The following is a 22,117-nucleotide window of genomic DNA, read 5'->3' as shown; positions in this document are numbered from 1 at the left end:
GCCTAAGCTTAAAGTCCATGGTTTCCCTGTTTTTCTGGGCAGAAAAGGTCCTGACTTGAACTAACTTGTGACACATTATTCTAACTCAAATAATATGAACTATGGCTGGAAAAACTCCTCTGACACTCCTTCTAACTAAGGCCCAACAGGGCCTAATGAGGGCCTACCTATGACATGGTCAAAACTTCCCATTTCTAAGTTGCAACAAAACTGTCCCCTGCTGGATAGATTTTGTGATTTCACTCGTGCACCTAACCAAACGTCTTACAAACCTCCAACAAACACCTAAAACCTATTTTATACTCCTAGTGCTAGCTTCTGGTGGCCTGGGACTCAAAGTGCACAACAAATGCCCATTCAAAACTTCCCCACAAACTAGTGCAATATTCTGGAAAAATGCAAACACTAACCAAACCCTTTCCACCTTAACTCCCACTTATTAACCAAGCATCCAACCTTTACCAAAGCAAACCTAGTGCATCAATATCCTAAAATAGTGCCTCAACAGGAGTGGAGATCATCCATACCCTAGAACACCGACATGCAAATAAAAAATACAACATGCAACTCATGGAAAACACTTAACAAGCTTTCGGCTAAACATAGAGCTTAAATTCTTGCAAATTCGACTTGAACCTATTACCCAACCTTAATAATCATGAAATATATCTTCTATTAACTATTATTAAGTAATATATCATGGAAACAATCTATTCTAAGTACACATAATTTGAATTTATGGAATTTTAAACATGAAAACATGATTTCGAGAAGAGTAGCATACACAACATGGTTGATCATCATATTAACATCTTAAAACTAGCATGCATGGCTAATCATGATTATATAGTAAAATTTCAGTAGCATGCAAAGGTTTTTAAAGCATGGTTTCTCCATAAAACACTGTTTAAAACATATATGAAATGTATCTCATAGAGAGCTCTTAAATATACTAGAATCAAGAGTTTCTCTTTGGAGATCACACAAAAGCTACACATGCAACCATGAAACTTCATCTCCCATTCACAAAACTCTTGGGAAGTATATAAAATAAATGTAGGTAGGGGAATTACACTAGGGAAGATGAGAATGGAATGAAAAAAAATAGAAGGGAGTGGGGAGGGGGTTCTCGGCCGAGAGCAAGGAGGAGAGGGAGGGGAGGGAGGTGAGATGAGGGTGGAGTGTGGAATGAATGAAATGAATCTCATATTTTGTGCTTGGTTTTATGCTTTTGATTGACTAAAAGAAATGAGTGGAAATGAGAATGTACAAGAATAACCTCTAGCTAAAGTTAGGCCATTATGCATACAAGGTTAATGTGGTAATTTGGCTAACAAAAGGTGAGTTAGCGGGGTTAGAAATGTCTCCATTGCCCTTTAATAGAATGGAAGAGTGATTTGCATGCAAGGGTTTCCATGTAGTTTGCTAATTATTAACAAATAAATTTTCAAAGATTTATTTTTATAAAATAAAATAAATGTTCAAAAATTATAAAATTTATACCATAAAATAACTTAGATTTTTAGAAATTTTATGAGATCACTATTGAAATTTGGAAATGAAATAACTTTTAAAAGAAATTTTTCCAAGGTTTAGAATATTCCTTATAAATTAAAAATAAGGGTAATTAATAAAACTTTTGCTTTGAAAAATTTATATTCTACATAAAGCAACTTATAATGTAGCAAATTCCATTCACACAAACGTACAATCATTACGTATATTTATAATCGGCTCTAATATTATACAAAGTTCACAAATAATATTACACAAAATATCGGTCGTAACATCCTCTCCCCCTTAAAGGATTCTGTCTCCGGAATCTAAGAGAACATATGAGGATACCGGGAATGCATATCAGACTCTAACTCCCAGGTTGATTCTTCGACCTTGGGGTTCCTCCAAAGTACTTTCACTAACTTTACCGACTTATTCCTAAGATTATTTACTTGCCAGTCGAGTAATTTGACAGGTTGCTCCACAAATGACAGGTCTGCCTGAATTTCTACAGGTTCATATTCTATCATATGGTTTGTATTAGGATTGTACTTCTTAAGCACATGTTGATACTGAGGTGGTAAGGCTAACTCGTAGGCCACCTTTCCCACTTGACTCAAAATTTCAAAAGGACCTATGTATCTAGGTGCTAACTTCCCTTTCTTGCCAAATCTAGACAACCCTTTCCTTGCTGACACCTTCAGCAAAATGGCTTCGCCTACTTGGAATCTAACATCCTTACGCGCTGGATCCGCATACTTTCGCCGTCTATCTTGAGCAGCAAGCAACCTTTTCTGAATTAATTTGACTGTCTCATGCAACTATTGTACCAATTCTGAGCCTAAAATATTTCCTTCTCCTACTTCATCCCAACTTGTCGGTGATCTACATTTCCATCCGTATAAAGCTTCGTATGGTGGCAAGCCAATAATCGAGTGATAGTTGTTGTTATAGGAGAATTCTACTAATGGCAAGTGGTCATCCCAACTTCCTGCAAAATCGATTGCACAACTGCGCAACAGGTCTTCGATTGTTTGAATTGTACTTTCGCTCTGACCATCAGTCTGCGGGTGATACGCCGTACTCATGTTCAGCTTCGTGCCAAGACTCTCTTGAAATTGCTTCCAGAATCTCGAGTTAAATCAGGGATCTTTGTCTGAAACTATCGATACGGGTACTCCATGTCTTAGTACGATTTAACGCACATACAGATGAACCAACCTGTCCAATGACGACTTCTCATTAATTGGAAGAAAATGCGCTAACTTCGTAAGGCGATCAATTATAACCCATATATTGTCATGTCTGGATTTCGTTCGTGGTAGTCCCATTATAAAGTCCATAGAAATATTTTCCCATTTCTATTTTGGGATCTTCAGGAGCTGAATTAATCCGTTTGGTCGTTGATGTTCTGCCTTCACTTTCTGACAAGTATAACACCTCGCAACCCATTATGCCACCTCTTGCTTCATGTTTGGCCTCCAAAAGTTCTTCTTCAAGTCTCGATACATCTTGGTGCTTCCCGGATGGATTGAAAATCTTGAATTGTGGGCTTCTTGCAAAATCTCATTCTTCAATTCAGGTACATGGGGAATCCAAATTCTTGAGGAAAACCTTAGTATACCCTGCTCATCCTTTTGAGTACCAATCTCTTCTCCATTTAGCTGATTTTTCTCTTTCTTCATTACTTCCTCCTGACATTTTCTTATCTTTTCCAATAACGTCGGCTGAAAAGTCATTATACGACAAACCTCTTCAACTATGCCACAATCACAAAGTTCAAATTCAAATCTCTTAATCTCTTCAGACAATTCCTTTGGTGTTGCTATCATATTCAATCTTTCCTTCCTACTCAAAGCATCAGCTATCACGTTCGCGTTTCCAGGATGACAATTTATCGAACAATCATAGTCCTTAATTAGTTCCAACCATCTCCTTTGCCTCATATTGAGCTCCTTCTAAGTGAAAATATACTTTAAACTCTTGTGATCCGTGTAGATCTCACATGTTTCTCCGTAGAGGTAATGTCTCCAAATCTTAAGTGTGAATACTATAGCGGCTAGTTCCAAGTCATGCGTAGGGTACTTCAATTCATGCGGCTTTAATTGTCTTGACGCATACGCGATCACCTTATTGTGTTGCATCAGCACACAGCCCAATCTTTTATGTGAAGCATCACTGAAAATCATAAGTTCCCTTGGTCGTCTGGTAGTACTAACACCGGAGCTGATACCAACCTCTGCTTCAACTCTTGAAAGCTATCCTCACATTCTGCATTCCATTCAAACGTCTGATTCTTCCTGGTTAACTTAGTCAATGGTGTGGCGATTTTAAAAAAATCCTTGACAAATCTTCTATAATACACCGTAAATCCTAGAAAAATTCGTACTTCCATAGGTGTCTTTGGCTTCTCTCAACTCATAATCGCCTCAATCTTTTCCGGATCTACTTTAACTCCTTTATCTCCAATGACGTGTCCCAAAAATTGAACTTCCTTTAACCAAAACTCACATTTAGAAAACTTGGCATACAACTTCTCTTGTCGGAGTATCTTCAATGTTATCCATAGATGTTGCTTATGTTCTTCTTCTAACTTTAAATAAATAAGGATGTCATCAATGAACATCACTACGAACTTATCCAAATACTTTTTAAATACCCGATTCATCAGATCCATAAATGTTGTCACGGCATTAGTCAATCCAAAAGGCATTACTAAGAATTCATAATGTCCGTATCTGGTCCTGAATGCTGTCTTTGGAATATCTTCTCCTTTGATCTTTAATTGATGGTATCCTGATCTCAAGTCAATCTTTGAAAAGCACTTTGCTCCTTTCAGCTGATCAAATAGGTCATCTATACTTGGTAGCGGGTAACGGTTCTTAATTGTCACCTTGTTCAACTCCCGATAATCTATACATAACCGCATACTTCCATCTTTCTTCTTTACGAACAGAACAGGTGCTCTCCATGGCGACGTACTTCGCCGTATCACTCCTTTGTCCAATAATTCTTGTAGCTGGCTCGCCAACTCTTTCATTTATACTGGTGTCATCCTATATGAGGCCTTCGAAACTGGTTCCGTGCTCGGATTACGGTTGATCTCGAACTCGATTTGTCGATCTGGCGGTAAGCCTGGTAGTTCGTCTGGAAACACATCTGGGAATTCATTGACTACGGGATTATCTTTTATGCTGGGGTTGTCCTTTTCTGAATCCACTATATATGCTAGGAACGACTCACAACCTTTCCTAAGTAACTTCTTAGCCTGACCAATTGTAAGAAACAGTTGCTCTTGCCTCTATCCCTTAAATACTACTTTCTCTCCACTCTTCATCTTTAAATACACCTTCTTGGACTTACAATTAATCTGGGCGTTATTCTTCCCTAACCAATCCATACCTAAAATTATATCGAACTCTCCCAACTTGAAGAGTATCAAGTCGGCTGAAAATTTATACCCTGAAATATCAATCTCACACTTTGGACAGAGCTGACTCACAGGAATCTTCTCTTGGTTTGAAATGACCACATTTACTACCTCGTTCATAACCATTTTATCACATTGAAGTTTATCAACAAAAGTTTCTGATATGAAAGATCTCGTCGCTCCCGAATCAATCAATACTTTAGCTTCGACATTATTTAGTAAAAGTGTACCTACTATCACCTTAGAGTTCTGAACAGCGTCCTTCATTTTTAAATCAAATATCCTTGCTGTTACTTGCGGAGTTGTTGTAGGTGGTGGAGGTAAGGCCAATACCTCACCTGGCATGCTTGTACTGGTACTTTCCACGTTCATCAGAGCTTTGACTGGTCCGGTTGACTTGCACTCCCTAGCTATGTGTCCAGTCTTTCCACACTTGTAGCATGTAACTCTCGGCTTCGGCATCTTACACTCGTTTGCCAAATGTTCCTTCTGGTTGCACCTATAGCATGTCATGCTCAACTTATTACACACTCCGGGGTGCTTTCTTCCACAATACTTGCATTCCGGTCTCTGAAATATATTTTCTCCAACTTGTCCTTGGCTTGCCTGGTTGTTCCCCTTTGATTCTTGCCTTTTGCTCAAATTTCCCTTCTTTTGAAAATTTCCGCCTTTATGGAATCCAATCTTCTTCATATTCCTGTCTTGTGAATTTCCTGCTTCAGATTTTTCTCCATAGAATGGAACATTTCTCTTCTTGTTATCCCTTTCCTTCTTTGACTGCATCCCACTACTCTCCATCAAAGCAGCCTTCTGCACTACGCCTGTATAAGTATCAAAGCAGCCAGTCTATCTCTGATCCAAGACTCTAATCCTTGTTGAAATCTCTTTGCTTTTTCCTCCTCACTGCTGGTATACTTTGTCACAAACCTTGATAATTCTGTGAATTTCTTCTCATACTACAGTATAGACATACTCTCTTGCTTCAATTCAAGAAATTTAAGCTCCATCCGATTCTGCATGTACTTAGGGTAATACTTTTCCAGAAATAACTTCTTAAATCTTTCCCAAGAAACTTGTTGATTTGCTTCCATAGCTTTTACTCAATCCCACCAATAGATGACTTCGCCCTTCAGGAAGTAAGTTCATATGGTATCTTCTGATCGTCCCCTAACTGTACCAATTCAAAAGCTCTTTCCATTTGTCTTAATCAATGTGTTTGTTATTATTGGACCAGTGGTATCATGAAATGCAGGTGGATTCACATTCTGAAAAGCCTTGAAAGTAACAACTTGTCGAGGTGGTACGGGTGGATCAGGTGGTTGGTGTGGTTCACGATTATCTTGGTTTTTAAATTGTTGTTGAAGAGTTAGTTGTTATTGAGCTATAGCGTTTGTTTGCTGTTGTAAGGTTTCCAGTAATCGAAGAATATTTGGATCTGTGGTAGATGTGGTTGTTGGGTTCTTCTTTTTGGGTGGCATGGTCCTGAAATAAGAGTTACGTCAAAATAGGTATGAATAATGAAATAATTCGAGGGTGTCACATGGCATTCTTATTCACATATGAGGTTGAGTTTCAAATTGAATAAATAGGGTGATGCATATAAAGGCGTAAAATAAACAATTGAAAGCAAACGGAACGATAGTGCATTGAAATTTAAGGTCACAATACATGAAGATTAGAATAAGGTCTGAATTTAGGAATAACATGCTTATTTAAAGGAACAACAGGGAGTTCTACATAGTCCGATAATACAACATCAAAGGTAGATAATGGAAAGAACTAAGGCTCCACTCCATCAGAACGGGGTTTGGTAGTCTTCTCTTCTCGAAGCGTCTTCACAATACTCTGGAGCTCATCCGCCATCATCTGGATGATATACTGGCTGGTACGGTCTCGGTGTGATGGCATCTCCTCAAGCTTAGTGTTGACGTATTGAACCAAAGTCTCAAGTCTAGCAGTCATCTGCTCCTTAGGCTTCCCTTCATAGTTTCAGCTGTCCGGATGCACGTTCTTCAATCGGTCTATTAGTCGGTCGTATTTGCCCTGAAGCATGTTAAACTCGTGCTTCAACTCAGCATACACGGAGAAAGCAAAAATGTCGTCTGACCCAGAGGATGATGAGGAGTGCGCCCTTTGTTGACAAACCATACATAGATATATAAGAGGAGTATTAATAATAAATTTACTTAACCTACTCTCTCGCATAATATCTATAACTTATACATATATCCTATAACCTATTTGGGTTGTCCAAGGACTCTAAACCATAGCTCTGATACCAAAACCTGTCACACCCCCAACTTAACAATACATAATATATAATTATTACAATAAATAAAAGAAAGTAAATACAACTGAATCCAAGATCTTACAGTTTAGGGTTTGGAACAGCCCAACACTACTAATTATTAAAACTGGTTTTAATAACGAGTCCTCACACAAAACTATCTCTTATCCTACCTGAGCTCGAACATACGCGGTCTGCTTGAATCTAACCATATATGCTAGCTGAAATATCAGGGTGAAAGCAAGTAGTGAGCCAAATGCTCAACAAGTGCTAAACAATATGATACAAAACATAAATCGAGATATATTTAAAAGAATAACAACGTGAAGAAAGAGCTAATAATAACAAGAGATGAACTTTTGGGTGATGGCATCATTTATTTGTATCTAAACATTTCCAAAATCATTTCTTAATCAAAAACCATTTTATGACGCTAAAGATTACAGTCGGTGATCAGCCGCGAAGTAATCCCGAACCTCGCTGGGTTCCAAAACATTAATGGGATCCCTAGGAAACTTTTAAGCCTACAATATAAGTGTGGAAAGGACTTGCGTCTCAGTCCAGATCCACTATTTAAAGAAAACATTTATCCCCCTTTGGGACCGAAAATCCAAATTTTAATCATTTCAAAAAATGATACCGATTGATAATAAATTTCTTAAACAGTAAACATCTTTATCGAGGGATTATAGATCAACTTTGAAACACTGGAAATATGTTCACTAAATCTCAGGGCCATGATCCACTAGACTTTACTCCATCAGGGTAATTGAAAGGTTTCTATTTACACGGACTTTGACAAGGAGATTTAGTAGGGTTACTGGATAATATGGAAAAGTAATGCCAGACTAGGCTTAAAGCAATAGTTTCAGATAAGGTATATGTATTAAAATATCAAGAAGATAAGCATTACTGGTTCCAGGTATGATATAGGTGTTAAAATACAAAGAAAGTGATCATCAGCTCAAGGTATATCAGGGTATCAAGCTTTAGGTTAAGGATAAGGTTATCAAACACTCCTGAATGACTTTAAAGAATAACTGGCTTTTAGGTATCAAGATAAAGTTTCTACCGAGATTCTTACAAGAGTTGAATCAAAGCATCAGGGTGCAATATCAAGATTTCTCAGGAATCAATAGCATATTAATCAAGAGGATCATAAGGTATTATAACAAATCTTTATTTTATCATGGCATCACAATTACTTTGGCATACTAGCAAGGTATGACTTTTGATCTACTTACAATAAATACTTGAGGGTTCATGGCATTTCTATATAATACGAAGATAGATTTGAGAATCACTTGGTTCAAGTATAACAAGATAAATCAGGATACTCGCATCATATATATAGGAACTAGTCATCACACATTGGCAGTATAAACTAAAAAGCAGGTTGAATCACTTGCACAATAAAAGTTTACAAGGGAAGGACACTTGCCTTGAGAAAGGCTGGACTGGACTGGACTGGCAAGTAGGAGCAACTGGAAGCTTTACTCGGCCTTTATGGCAAGTTTACCCTCATCTCGAGATCCTACACAATTAATAATAACCTCATTATAATATATCCTCACCAACTCAACCTATTTACAACCCGAAATTAAACACAAATGGCGCTTAGGCCTATATACACGCAATTTATAATCACCTTATAAACATAATAGTACCCATAACCACATATGCTCACATACCATATTTAAGTACCAAATAATATCACACACACTATATTGCAACACTAGGCTTGGATGATCTCGCTCCACAACTTAGGTCACTTGATCGCTAAACTAGACAAAATCTCCAAATTTTGGCCTCCTAACTCGATGTGCCTTTACTAAACCATCCAAATCCTATTGACCCTGACTTGGGCCTTTCATTCTAATGACTTTATGCTATCTTTCAAGTATAGTGGTAAACCTAGGCCTAACTCATAAGTGCTCTAAAACTATGTGGTAAGTGAAAGTGCTCATTATGGTAAATTTCAGAATGACACATATGGTTTCTTGGGTGTATTAGACACTCTTACACTACAATTTACCTCCAAAACTTCTACACTAGACTCTTCTGATCATAAGGCAACTCCCAAACTTGATGTGCCTCAAGGGCCTAGCTTGGGCCTCCCTAGGCCTAAGCTTAAATTCCATGGTTCCCCTGTTTTTCTGGGAAGAAAAGGTCCTAACTTGAACTAACTTGTGACACATTATTTTAACTCAAATCCTATGAATTATGGCTGGAAAAACCCCTCTGACACCCCCTCTAACTATGGCCCAATAGGGCCTAATGAGGGCCTACCTATGACATGGTCAAAACTTCCCATTTCTAAGTTGCAACAAAACTGTCCCCTGCTGGACAGATTTTGTGATTCCACTCGTGCACCTAACCAAATGTCTTACAAACCTCCAAAAAACACCTAAAACCTATTTTATACTCCTAGTGCTAGCTTCTGGTGTAATGGGCCTCAAAGTGCACAACAAATGCCCATTCAAAACTTCCCCACAAACTAGTGCAACATTCTAGAAAAATGCAAACACTAACCAAACCCTTTCCACCTTAACTCTCACTTATTAACCAAGCATCCAACCTTTACCAAAGGAAACCTAGTGGATTAATATCCTAAAATAGTGCCTTAATAGGAGTGGAGATCATCCATACCCTATAACACTGACATGCAAATAAAAAATATAACATGCAACTCATGGATAACACTTAACAAGGTTTTGGCTAAACATAGAGTTTAAATTCTTGCAAATTAGACTTGAACCTATTACCCAACCTTAATAATCATGAAATATATCTTCTCTTAACTATTATTACGCAATATATCAGGGAAACAATCTATTTCAAGTACACATAATTCGAATTTATGGAATTTTAAACATGAAAACATGATTTCGAGAAGAGTAGCATACACAATATGGTTGATCATGATATTAACATCTTAAAACTAGCATGCATGGCTAAGCATGATTATATAGTAAAATTTCAGTAGCATGCAAAGGTTTTTAAATCATGGTTTCTCCATAAAACACTTGTTTAATACATATATGAAATGTATCTCATAGAGAGCTCTTAAATTCACAAGAATCAAGAGTTTCTCTTTGGAGATCACACAAAAGCTACACATGCAACCATGAAACTTCATCTCCCATTCACAAAACTCTTGGGAAGTATATAAAATAAATGTAGGTAGGGGAATTACACTAGGGAAGATGAGAATGGAATGAAAAAAAATAGAAGGGAGTGGGGAGGGGGTTCTCGGCCGAGAGCAAGGAGGAGAGGGAGGGGAGGGAGGTGAGATGAGGGTGGAGTGCGGAGTGAATGAAATGATTCTCATATTTTGTGCTTGGTTTTATGCTTTTGATTGACTAAAAGAAATGAGTGGAAATGATAATGTACAAGAATAGCCTCTAGCTAAAGTTAGGCCATTATGCATGCAAGGTTAATGTGGTAATTTGGCTAACAAAAGGTGAGTTAGTGGGGTTGGAAATGTCTCCTTTGCCCTTTAATAGAATGGAAGAGTGATTTGCATGCAATGGTTTCCATGTAATTTGCTAATTATTAACAAACAAATTTTCAAAGATTTATATTTATAAAATAAAATAAAAGTTCAAAAATTATAAAATTTATAACATAAAATAAGTTGGATTTTTAGAAATTTTATGAGATCACTATTAAAATTTGGGGATGAAATAACTTTTAAAAGAAAATTTTCCAAGGTTTAGAATATTCCTTATAAATTAAAAATAAGGGTAATTAATAAAACTCTTGCTTTGAAAAATTTATATTCCACATAAAGCAACTTATAACGCATCAAATTCCATTCACACATACGTACAATCATTACGTATATTTATAATCGGCTCTAATATTATACAAAGTTCACAAATAATATTACACAAAATGTCGGTCGTAACAGAACATGAGTACCGCGTATCATCCGCAGACAGACGGTCAAAGTGAAAGGACGATTCAGACTATCCAAGACATGCTAAGGGTATATGCGCTAGATTTTGAAGGAAGTTGGGACGACCATTTGCCATTGGTTGAATTCTTCTACAACAACAGTTATCATGCCAGTATTGGAATGCCGCCTTTCGAAGCTTTATACGGGAGAAGATGCAAATCTTCAATATGTTAGGAAGAAGTCGGTGAGAGAAAGATTTTGGGTCCAGAATTGATCCATCAGACGAAAGAGAAAATAGAACTCATTCGGAAATGATTAGTAGCAGCACAAGATCGTCAACGCAAATATGCCGATCCTACCAGAAAGGATATGGAATTTGAATTTGGAGAAGCAGTGTTATTGAAGATTTCACCTTGGAAGGGTTTATCAAGATTTGGAAAGAAAGGAAAACTGAGGCCGTGTTACGTTGGCCCTTTTGAGATTTTGAGGCGTGTGGGAAAGGTTGCTTACGAATTAGTATTACCACCTCACATGCAGCATATCCACAACGTGTTCCACGTGTCGATGTTGAAGTGTTATTTACCTGATTCAAACCATGTGATAAAATATGAGCCAATCGAGATTCATCCAGATTTATCTTTTATAGAGCAACCAGTGCAGATTTTAGATAAGAAAGAAAGAGTGCTTAGAAATAAGTCTGTATCGTTAGTGCGAGTCTTGTGGAGGAATCCCAAGGTTGAAGAGTCGACTTGGGAGTTGGAAAGCGAGATGCGATCCAAGTATCCTCACTTGTTTTCTTAGGTTGATTCTGAGGACATAATCCTGTTAAGGGGGGAAGGATGTAATATCCGGAAAAAATTATGTGAATATTATATGTTAAATAAAAATATTATGTGTTTTATAAATTTAACGTAATTATTGCAATGATATTAGATGTTACAGTTGTTATGTGTATTTCTGTGCGGGCCAGGAAATTTTTTGATTGATTAATATATGTTTAAACTGCAATTATATGAATCCATCTGCAATCGGTACGCGTGTTTATTAGCGTACTTATTAAGGTACTCATTTTATTTCATTTTATGCGCGTTTGAATATATTCTAGGTGTTTTCGGTATTTTCTGGTAATTTAGGAGTCGTTCCTGTTTTTCAAAAATCAACGGACCGGGACCCCACCGGGACGTTAAAGTCCACAAAATTCGTATTTTTATTTTTATAAAATTACTCGTATTTCAACAACCTAAATATCTTCGCATTTTTGAATTATTCGCAATTTTTGGGGAATTTTGACATTTATTTTGTATTTTATCGTTTTTAAAATTATTCCCCGTACTTATTATTTTGGGGCTTAATTATTGTAATTTAGGGGATAAAAATACCCTAATTTCATTTTAGGGATATAAATTGCCGTAAGTATAACTGGCTGCAAAAATGTATTTTATTTATCTTCTTTTATTTATTAAAAAATCAGCAACATAAACTTTAAAGAGCACTTAGGGGGTGAAAGTGGTTGTTCTTGAAAACCTGAGAATCAATAGCTTGGTTGATAATGGTATAAGAAATCCATTTTCGGTGTATGAGTAACAGAATTGAAGCCCGCAAACTGTACTATCTGATTCCATAAACCGTTTATTTCAAGGTTAATCAAATCGAATTTTCGATTTTCTTGATTTTAATAGACTGAAATTGGGGTATTTACTATGTGATGCTTTTCAGTTATTTTAGATGATAGAAGTAGCTTTGCCTTGTTAATTACAATCGATTAGCATCATAATTGTTGAATTTGTAGTTCGGGAAGGGCCAAGTCGAGCTCTTATTTTGATAGTTCTTTTTATTCGATTTTATGAGATTTTGATGAACTGATTGTTGATATGGATAATATGTATGAATTGTATACGTTCCTAGCTTCAATTTAAGCTCTGAATCGTTTGATTTGGTTGTGATTTGGCCATCAACGAGGTTCGCCGGAAAGCTTCGAAGCTTTACCGGCATTCATGGTGTCGGTGATGATTCCGACTTGACTGACTATATTTGTTGTATAATTTGTAGATACGATTTGATAGGGGTCATGTTGCACTGAGAAACAGAACAAAACGGGGATGATTTCGGCCGGGAAACGACTCACTGGAGTCGGTCAGCCCCGCCGGAAACTGGGTAATTTACCAGAATCCAGTGGGTATTCAACCCGACCCGGATTCGTTTATGTCTAACCCGTTTCATTTCTGTCCCGACCCGGTTTCGATTCTATTTCCCCAAAATTAAATCTTGAAATAGTGTTTGTGGAATTTTATTTTGTAAATAATTCAACAATCCATTTTCTGTTTTGAAAATCTTTTATTTTATTTTTAAAAATCATTTACTTATATTTTTAATTCTAAAAATTATTTACTTAATTATTTTAAATTCCTAAAATTATTTTCTTTTATTATTTTCAGAAATTAATTGAAATGATTCCTAAAAATTATTTTTAAGCTTTTAAAAAATTATATTTTGGTATTTAAAAGTCAATTAACATTATTGTTAATTGATTTAATTTTATTTATTCCTTATTTTATTCGTAATATATAAATCGTTCGTCCGTTGAATACGAAACGAACACGTATAGACTCAGAAAATTATTACGCTTTCAATAAAAATACTTTTATGTCCTAATTTCTTTTGTATTGCAATGACATTTGATTTTTTAATCCTTTTGAGTCAGTATCTGACCGGTAAACACTATTATTGACCTGATTTTAATTCTGAACGTACTGAAACCTATCTTTTAATGATCTGACTTATGTGATACATGAATTATGTGATTACGTGTTATACGAATACCATGATTACTTGTTATGTGATATGCATGCTATCCATTTACAGTTTTAAAATACCATGCTTAGTTCTAAACAATCGGGTAGATGTTAAGACTTATAGTTACGTCAATTGAGTTGGGCTCTGTCAATTAAGATAGTTCTTTTGTTTATAGAATTGAGTAGCAAGGAGTGTGGTCGAGTGTTAGACGGAGATAGTAGCCAGCAGTTATAAGCAGAGTTATAGTAAGAGGTTATCGAGCATACCAGGCAAGTACCCCTAACTTCACTTATCGTTCAAGTGATTTTTATTTCGAATCATATTATGCAAATATCTATATCTTCACTTATCATTCAAGTGATATTCAATCTGAACTTTATTATTTCAATTTCCATACTATTTTAAGTTCAGAATAGTTAAACGTTTTATATTTTGCTATAAATCACTCTATACAGTGGAACATTAAATTGAGATTAGCGAATAACTAATTATTCTAGTTATTTCACTATCGATTGTTGAGATAGCTCTGGACCATGAGAAATGGGGAGTTATACAGTTTAGGATGTCCTTTGATTCGGCTGCTTTGATCAAAATGTTTTATGGATTGGATGAATGTGTAAGTGACCGGGACGGACGGTCCAGCGGAGGGCTATTTCTATGTGTTATATGAAATTTTATGTCACAATTTGTGCCAAAGACAGATATATTGCCTTTTTATTTGAGTACTCGTGTTTTGGGGACATGTTTCTATGAATCATGACCTTGTGCTATCACACGGGCTGATCAGCATGTGATAGTATGTCCGTCAGAGTTAGATTCCAATCTAAAAATTATCGTTGATTACTGATAGCTTGTGAAGCTTTTATTATTGATCAAATATTACTGATTTTATCCTGTTGTTCAGTTATTATCAAAATGTGGTTTATCATTTCAAGCACATTTTATACTGCTTGCTAAGCATTTCTTTCGCTCATACTTGTTTATCAATCTAATCTTTCAGCTAAGCTAGAGCAGGCTTGAGTTCCAGGTTCGATCAGAAGCCGAGTGCTTGTAGATAGTTGGGTGTGTTTTCCAGGTAGACTGTTTTGGGATGCTTAAATCAGTCTATAGGTTTGTAATAAAGTTTGAATAATCTGTAAAACTAATTAGACTTATGGTTTGTAATAACAGTTGGTTTGTATTAGTGCCTGTTCTTTACTATAACCTATTATCGATTCAGTGCATGCAAGGGGTCATATTTATTATATTATTCCGCTGTGATTATTTTATTATATTTTAATGGCTAGTGACCCCCAAATCTAGACCCCGGGTTTGGAGGGTGCCACACGGACTCAATATCAACGTGGGTTCCGATGAAAACATGGTATAACAAACATAGTCTTTATAACAAATAAATAAAACCAAGTATAAAACAAGATTAAGGTTAACAAATAAGAAAACTAGCATCCAAGTTACAACTTAGAACAAAGTTTCACAAGTAAAAACAAGATCTTCTTCGTCTTTGTTGAATCGTCCTAAAACGGTCTTTTTACGGCTCTCCTTGATATGTCTCTGGTTTGTTATATTATTAATAATGACCTAAAGTTGCTTATATAGCAGCCCCATGTAGTGTAGAATTCTTTCTCTCAGAAACTAAGTAGAAGCAGGATTCTGCCATCCCGACACGGTGCCGCCGCGCGCTTGATTAGCGCGGGTGCGCTGGCTTTTCGTACTTTAGGCGCGGCCGCATGCTTGATCAGCGCGGGCGCACCGGGCTTTTGTCCGAACTTGACTTCTTCATTTTTCCTGCAGATTTGAGCCAGCTTTCAATGAGCTTTTATTCCAACACCACCTTGACCCCAAATTAGCACCAAAATAATGCTAATTCACCTGATTACCTAGATAATGCCTGAAATGCAAAAACACTCAAAAACACGTTAAAACATTTAACAACTTGAGTACAAACCCATCAATTCAAATCTTATTAGGTCATTATTAAGTGTCATAAATGCCACTCAGCATACCCCCAAACTTGAATCGATCCTTGTCCTCAAGCATAAACAGACTCAAAGAACAAGAAATAAAAATGCATGAATATAACTAAATGAATGCAACGATCCCCATAGAATAACTAAACCAATCAATAAGCAACACCTCAGCAAATACAATTATTCGCATAAAGATCAATCAAATCTCATAAATTAACCTACAAACCAGAGACGTGCGTGTGTGCAAATGCTTACAGATGTACTATCGCAACTAGATCGACAATCATGACTCACTACTTATCAAAACAATCGCAAGTTTATAAATAGAATAAAAGCTAGACTCAAAATAACTTATAACACTTCAATTCTTATATCGGAGTTTAACATGGATTCATGCTTTTATTCACAATAAAACAACATAAGTATGCCTATTTGATCGTGCAATGAGTGAGAACCACAAAAGACTTATACAATAGTACCCATGTAGCGAGCGTTAGGTTAGCGGATGCCAAACTATAAAAGCCTTAGGTCACTAGGCATAAAGTCCCCTATGAAACTAACTCGAGTACTAAAGAGCCCACTCGTGATCATTTATACATAACACTTTTTTTCCTTTTTTCTTTCTTTTTCTTTTTTTTTCTTTTTTTTAACAAATTTCTGAACGAGTACGTTTCGCTCCATCTCGCTCAACCCTAGACTACTCATAAAAATATGAGCCGGCTACTAGCCATTTGACACCTAGCCACACAACTAGCAATGAAATCCAATTTTCTCCAATTTCTAAATATCCATGTCTTTTATTATTAAGAGAATATCATAAATTCTAAATATAAACAAGCGATTACACCTCGACAAACAAACAAACCAAGACCATGATCTAGCACTCTAGCAACCTATAAGACTTAGTAAAATACAAGTGTCTCTAGCATGCAAATTAATTCGATAAGACTCAACATCACTAAATACGACATCACTGCACTAGCATCAATATCACCCATTAATCCGAAAAATCATCTAAGGGATCATGTTATAATGCAAATGCATGAAAACTATATGAACAATATATCCTAAAAACTACCAAAAAAACTACATGGCAAAATATGCAGCAAAATATGCAAACTAAATGAGCTAAACTATCATGAACATGCAACTATATGTGACTTACACGAAAACATAAAAACTTGTTAGACGCTAAACACGCGCTAATAATACACGCAAGTATACGAGTTCACAAGTAGTATAGAATCTTATCTAGTTCGTTCCCACAGAGACTGACTTGGTTAACTAATTAATTTATGCACTTAAGCAACAATGTCTCAAAAGCTGCAAGGCACTCGTCATCAAACTTGAAGGAACATTTTTCTCTAGCAAACTGCACAATGGCTTTGAAATTTTCGAGAAGTCTTTGATGAAACGCCTATAGAAACCCGCATGACCAAGAAAACTACAAATTCCCTTAACAGAAATAGGTGGAGGCAGATTCTCGATGACCCCACCTTGGCTTTGTCCACCTCAAGACCCTTATTAGAAACTTTATGCCCAAGAATAATGCCTTGTCGCACCATAAAGTAGCATTTCTCCCAGTTAAGAACCAGATTGTTCTCAACACACCTCTTGAGAACGTGTCCAAGATTTTACAAGCATTCATCAAAAGAATCGCCAAATACAGAGAAGTCGTCCATGAACACCTCCACATTCTGGCAAATCATATCAAAAAAGATGGCCATCATACATCTCTGAAATCTGGCTGGCGCACCACACAAACCAAAAGAAACTGGTCTGAAGGCGAAAGTACCAAATGGACAAGTGAAGGTAGTTTTTCCCTGATCTTCTGGAGCGATACAAATCTGATTGTAACCCAAATAGCCGTCCAGCAGACAGTAGTACTCATGACCAGCCAATCTATCAAACATCTGGTCAATAAAGGGCAAAGGGAAGTGATCTTTCCTAGTGGCTTTGTTCAGCTTCCTGTAGTCCATGCAAACTCTCCACCCCGTGACTACCTGAAAGGTCAGATACAATAATAACAAGCAAAGTAGATGCTTCACCTAAAAATGCATAACTCAAATGCTCAGGTAAAGGATTAAGCTCAAGAGTGGGAGCTTCCTCAATAGATGGCTTGAGCCATTTATGATCTTTGTTCAATTCCTCCATTCTAAGAGATTCAAAAGGCATATCTATCTTCCTCTTCCAGGGAGAAGCATCCAAATACTGCAATTGTTCTTCACCTTCGTTATCTTCACTATCTGAATTCCCCAATAAGGTTTTCTCTAAGGCATCAGACCTTAGCAATTGATCAAGTTCTGTAGTAACTACAGAATCAACCAACTCCGCCTTTAAGCACTCCTCATTTTATGTAGGAAATTTCATAGCATTGAACACATTAAAAGTTACATCTTGATCCAGCACTCACATTGTGAGCTCAGCCTTCTGCACATCTATCAAGGTTCGACTAGTCGCCAAGAAAGGTCATCCCAAGATTATGGGAATCTTCTTATCCTCCTCGAAATCAAGAATTACGAAATCAGCAGGGAAGATGAGTTTATCAACCTTTACCAAGATATCCTCCACAATACCTCGCGGATATGTAATAGAACGGTCGGCCAACTACAAGGTCATATAAGTCGGTTTTGGATCAGGTAAGTCCAACTGCTTGAAGATTGACAAGGGCATCAGATTGATGCTAGCTCCCAAGTCATATAAGCATCTGTTAAAAGACACTTTTCCAATAGTACACGGAATAGTGAAGCTTCCTGGATCTTTAAACTTCGGAGGCAACCTGTGTTGCAGCACAACACACCATTCCTCCGTAAGAGCGACTGTCTCTAAATCATCTAGCTTCACTTTCCGAGAGAGAATACCTTTCATAAACTTTGCATAACTAGGCATCTGCTCAAGAGCCTTAGCGAAAGGCATATTGATATGAAGTTTCTTAAACACCTCCGGAAACTTCTCAAATTGCTTGTCCAGCTTTTTCTTCTACAGCCACTTAGGAAAAGGCGGTGGAGGATAGATCTGTTTCTCCCTTGTATTACCCTCAGGAGGAGTGTGCTCAACAGTAGTCTTCCTTGGTTCCACTTCTACTTCCTGTTGCTCTACTTCTTTCTCAGCCTCAGCTTCTTAGTCAACATTTTAGTTTGTTCGGGATTCGCAACCTTTCCAGACATTAAAGTGATTGCCTTTACCTGCTCTTTAGCTTTCCTCTTTCCTAGCACTTCAGTTTCCCTAGGTAGTGTACCAGGCTGACGATTAAGCAAGGCATTGGCAATTTTCCCAATTTTATTTTCCAAGGTCTTGATAGAAACATCTTGACTTTTTCACATAAGCTTCAAGTCCTCTAATTCAGATTTTTGATTAGCTTGTTGCAACTGGAGTTGTTATCTCGGTGCATATTGCGGTTGCTGAAAACTAGGGGGGTTGTACTGCTTAGCTGGATACTGCTGATAAGGCTGTTGAACCGCATTCTGAGTGTTGCTCCAACTGAAATTAGGATGATTGCGGTTGTTGGGATGATAAGTGGCTGCCACAAGTTACTGTGAGCGCTGAAAGTTGCTCACGAACTGAGCTGACTCACTAGAAATTGCGCACTGGTCTGTTTTATGGGCACCAACGCAAAGCTCACAGACACTAACAATTTCATTAACTCCATAATTAGCCAAAGTGTCCACCTTCATCGTCAGAGCCTTAAGTTGGGCAGTTATAGCAGTTGCTGCATCCAACTCCAGAATTCCTGCTATCTTTACCTGAGTCAGTCGCTGGGAATGATTATGGTACTCATTAGCAGCCATCAGTTCAATAAGTTTATAAGCTTCATCGTAGCTTTTAGCCCACAAGGCTCCTCCTGATGCTGCATCAAGTATGGGTCTAGAAGTAGCACCCAATCTATTGTAAAAATAGTTAATAATCACCCAATCAGGCATGCCATGGTGTGGGCACTTCCTTAGCATCTCCTTATATCGATCCTAAACCTCACACAGAGATTCCCCAGTTTGTTGAGCAAACTGAGTAAGAGCATTCCTAATTGCAGAAGTCTTCACCATAGGGAAGAATTTAGTGAGAAACTTTTGAGCAAGATCTTCCCAAGTGGTGATAGATCCTGTTGGTAGAGAATGTAACCAACACTTAGCTTTGTCCATCAGAGAGAATGGGAAAAGTCGCAGCTTGATAGCATCTTCAGTCACATCATTGAATTTGAAAGTGTCGCAGATCTCGATGAAATCCCTGATGTGCATGTTGGGGTCTTTAGTAGGAGAACCCCCAAACTAAACTGAGTTCTGTATCATCTGAATCTTGCTTGAATTGATCTCAAAATTATTAGCCCTGATGGCTGGCCTGATGATGCTTGACTGAATGTCATTAATCTTAGGCTGAGAATAGTCCATCAAAGCCTTAGGAATTTTTGTTTGATCACCCATCTCTACTAAAGCTCGTTCTTCAACTTTCTCTTCTTCTTCTTCTGCCTTCTTTTCTTCCTCAAAAACTTCCCTTCAAACCACCACAAGTTCTTCCTCGGCTTTATCCAAAGTTCTCTTACGAGTACGCGAACGCGTATGCATACACCCTCGCTCGAGTACCTGAAACAATGCAAGGAAACATATAAGTACCAATGTCCGAGTCATTGAACTTTAACGACCACTGATGGAAAGAACATAAACTATAAATTAACACTGCAGTCCCCGGTAGCGGCGCCAAAAACTTGTTAGTCGCTAAACACGCGCTAATAATACATGCAAGTATACGAGTTCGCAAGTAGTATAGAATCTTTTCTAGCTCGTTCCCACAAAGACTGGCTTGGTTAACTAATTAATTCATGCACTTAAGCAACAATGTATGGTTATTATTCAATGCTAAGACGATAACAAATAGAGGTTGTTTATAACTAAAAATTAAACTAACAATTATAACTAAGAGAATAAAATTGGTTGAATTAATATATATGATAAACATATGATTCTAACTTCATTAAATTCTTCATTCAATAGCCTTATTGTTCTCAACCTTAGCATGCAATGGTGATAACACTAATCAGGCAACACGAAACTGATAAACACCAACTTTCATTGCACGAATACCATACTACCAGACATCCACAAAAGAGAAAGAAGCTGAATAGACACCAATTATATTGAGACCCTATATGTCTATAGAATTTGACAACATAACGGTTTAAGCACAAGTTATTTATCTTGATTATATAGGGCAAGTAAGATGGTTAAAATTACCTAAGAATCATGCATAACAAATACATGAACCTATGCTAGCATGGAAATTTCTAAATCCTTAAATTCACTTTCATTTCATTAAGAATTAACACACTATCTTATAAGTTCGCGACGCTCATAAGAAGAATACGCACAACCAATACTAGGTTATCATACAATCACCACACATTAAGGCATCGAAATAATTTAACTAAAGAAATCCATAAATAAATCCGCTAGAACCCCACGATAACGATTAGCCCATAATCGGACTCATCATCAACATGGGTTCCGATGAAAACATGGTATAACAAACGTAGTCTTTATAACAAATAAATAAATCCAACTACAAAACAAGATTAAGGTTCACAAATAAGAAAACTAGCATCCAAGTTTCAACATAGAACATAGTTTCACAAGTAAAAACAAGATATTCTTCATTTTTGTCGAATCGTGCTAAAACGGTCTTCTTACGGCTCTCCTTGATATGTCTCTAGCTTATTATATTATTAAAAATAACCTAAAGTTGCTTATATAGCAGCCCCATGCAGTGTAGAAATCTTTCTCTCAGATACCAAGTAGAAACAGGATTCTGCCATCCCGACACGGCACGGCCGCGCGCTTGATCAGAGCGGGCGCGCTAGCTTTCTGTACTTTGGGTGCGGCCGCACGCTTGATCAGCGCGAGCGCGCTGGGCTTCTGCCAGAACTTGACCTCTTCATTTTTCTTGCAGATTTGAGCCGGCTTTCAATGAGCTTTTATTCCAACACCACCTTGAAACCAAATTAACACCAAAATAATGTTAATTCACTTGATTACCTAGATAATGCCTTAAATGCAAAAACACTCGAAAAAATGGTAAAACACTTAACAACTTGAGTACAAACTCATCAATTCAAAGCTTATTATAGCATTATAAAGTGTCATAAATGCCACTCAACAGGACGCGCGCTTCATCAGCGCTGGCGCGCTCTCCTTCTGCTTCTCTGGCGCGGGGGCGCGCTATCACAGCGTGCGCGCACTGACATTCTGGAAAAATTG

The 22,117-nt window shown here is 37.2% G+C and overlaps 1 non-coding gene across 1 annotated transcript; it reads left to right on the top strand.

Annotated features, from left to right (window-relative positions):
• The first annotated feature begins 19,793 nt into the window (after nt 1–19,793).
• LOC141662259 (small nucleolar RNA R71) lies at nt 19,794–19,900 on the top strand. The gene has a single exon (XR_012550382.1). It is a non-coding gene; the product is annotated as a small nucleolar RNA R71 (small nucleolar RNA).
• Nucleotides 19,901–22,117: the final 2,217 nt, after the last annotated feature.

Source organism: Apium graveolens, chromosome 5, assembly GCF_009905375.1.
Source record: "Apium graveolens cultivar Ventura chromosome 5, ASM990537v1, whole genome shotgun sequence".
In the NCBI taxonomy this organism is placed as follows: domain Eukaryota; kingdom Viridiplantae; phylum Streptophyta; class Magnoliopsida; order Apiales; family Apiaceae; genus Apium; species Apium graveolens.
The sequence above is the reverse complement of the archived record's forward strand: the minus strand, read 5'-3'. Positions and strand labels throughout refer to the sequence as shown.